Source organism: Marmota marmota, unplaced genomic scaffold (genome assembly GCF_001458135.2).
Source record: "Marmota marmota marmota unplaced genomic scaffold, marMar, whole genome shotgun sequence".
Classification (NCBI taxonomy): domain Eukaryota; kingdom Metazoa; phylum Chordata; class Mammalia; order Rodentia; family Sciuridae; genus Marmota; species Marmota marmota.
In genome coordinates, this window is record NW_026000108.1 from 42,768,530 (window position 1) to 42,771,240 (window position 2,711).

Sequence of the window (2,711 nt, forward strand, 5' to 3'; positions counted from 1 at the left end):
TTAAACACAAGTATAGTTAAAACACAAAATATACCAACAGGATTTACGATGAAATAAGTCCACAACATACAGCAGCTATATGAGGTAAATTTAGAATATCATTAAACTTATTTGATAAGTATACCTTGCATTCTTTTTATATAGGTCATAAGAATAGATTGTAGCCTCTATTCTGGTTGGCGCATGTTGGCATGTTGGCACACGCGTGTAATCCCAGCTACTTGGGAGGCCAAGGCTGAGGATCCCAAGTTTGAGGCCAGCCTCCACAATCTAGCAAGACCCTGTATCAAAAAATAAAAAGGTCTGGGAATGTAGCAGGGATAGATAGATCCTGGGCTTAATCCCCAGTATCACCAAAACCAACAAACAAAAAAAATTGCAAATTTAGACTGTATTATCCCCAAAGTCATCAACGCACTGAAATTTCACGGTGTATTAAAAAATCCACAAATTTGGGCTGGGGTTGTGGCTCAGTGGTAGAGCGTTTACGTAGCATATGTGAAGCACTGGGTTTGATTCTCAGCACTGCATACAAATAAATAAAATAAAGGTCCATTGACAACTAAAAAAAATTTTAAAAATCGCTGGGCACGATGGCACACGCCTGTAATCCCAGTGGCTCTGGAGGCAGAGATCACAAGTTCAAAGCCAGCCTCAGCAATTTAGCGAGGAGATAGGCAACTCAGTGAGACCCTGTCTCTAATAAAATAAAAAACAGGGCTGGGGATGTGGCTCAGTGGTCGAGTGCCCCTGAGTTCAATTCCTGGTAACCTCCCTCCCCCCAAAAAAATCCATAAATTCTTTGCAGCCCTTACATTTGGCTTGAATCTGGGACTTGTTTTGACCAATAGAATGTGGTAGAACTGGTGCTGAGTGATTTTTTCAGCCTCCTGAGGGATTGTAGCCTCTATTCTGGTGTTCTTTCTTAACACTTGTGAACAAGCCTGAAGGAGCCTACTTGATGAGACCCTAGGTAGAGAGCCACCAGCGGGAAGAGGCCTGGCTTTGCCAGCTGTTGGATCCATCTCAGTCAAAGCTCCAGTGAATGAGGTCAGCCTGCATGTCCTGTAGGGCAGAACCACTGAGCTGATCCCAGACTAAATTGACAAAATATAGAATGGGATAAATAAATGCTCAAAGTTACTAAGTTTTGGGTGGTTTGTTATTAAGCAATAGTTACGGGCATAAATGTAATCGTGTCCTCAAATTCCATTAATAAAAATTTTCAATTAACAAATGAGCAACTGTACCTAGAAGTGGCTTACCCCATGCCCAACGGGGGAGTTAATGGGTAAATGGACAGTTACACATTGTTCTCCTTTGTTGAACAGCCTCTTGTCCAAGTTCTTAAGCTGAAAATTTTTAACACGTTTCTTAGAATTAGCTTTACATAAAGCTTGATTTATCCAATAAAAAAAGACATTTCTTTAGAGTCTCAATAAAAAATACATCTTTTATCTAGTATTTCGAAGGAAAGCGATTCCCATTTCTCTAATTTGCCTTCATATTCACAATACAGTTTAAGGAAAAAAGGAATCTTTTTAGGCCATATGCCAAATGCTGAGAAAAACTGGTGATAACAGCTTTTAATTAGGCAACTAAGAACCCCCTTTTAGTAAAAGTAAGATGTTATAAGGAACAGGAAATGGTATGAGTGCTATACAAGTAGAAAGGGCAGGGTCGTTTAAACAAGTTCACAGCCAAATTAACAGTTTGGTGTTTGAAAGGATTGATTTGCAAGTCAAAAAGAGCTACAGTTCCTCCAATTCTAATAACACTAATAGGACAAGTATTTAAAATTACAGTCTCTCTTCTATGATAGTTTAGCGGTATAATTTGGATGTTTGCATTCCATCCCAGTGTCTCTAATTTATTCTTTTCTTGATTAGAATTGTGGGTCAGGATCTCCACTCATGCTGTGATCTGTCCGTGGTACTTGGCAAGCTCACTAGCAATGTGAGTTTCCCAGGCAGCCAGGGAAGCAAAGGCAATAGGAAGCTGTCTGAGGTGGTGAGACAGAATGGAAATCGTGCTGGGACACTCCTTTAGGTTTGGACAGCATTGCTGAAGTCAGATGGCAAGGGTGCAGCACATCTCACAGAGAGAGAGAGAGAGCTCAGAGAAATATGTTCAGGGTGGAATTGTATATGGTGGGATTCAAAAGAGAATTAAATGGTAGTAATAATTTCTTTTCTTTCTTTTTTTTTTTTTGTACTGGGGATTGAACCCAGGGACACCTTATCAGAGCTGTATTCCCAGCACACATCCCACACTTTGTTTTTTAAATTTTGAGGCTAGCCTTGAACTTGTAGTCATCTTGCCTCAGCCTCTTGAGTCATTGGTATTACTAGCATGTGCCATCATGCCCGGCTAGGAACAGAATTTCTAAGGAAATTTTATCATTTCCTTTGGATGTTTCAAAATGGGTTTCTTTTCTCTGAGGTGGTGATGTTTCCTTCCTACATTCAGAGTTCTCATCTTTAGACTTGTGATGGGTTTTACAATCAAAAGGAAAAATTGTGCTGATGTGACTGAGCAGTCTTCTAATTATAGTCAACAAATCCATGCATATGTTAAAATCCATAGAACTACACATGAAAAGGAAAAAAGGCTGTTTTACTGTGTAAGTAAAAATAATCCCAGATGGAGCTGGTTGTGGTGGTGCACACTTGTGATTCCAGTGACTGGAGACTGAGGCAGGAGGATTGCAA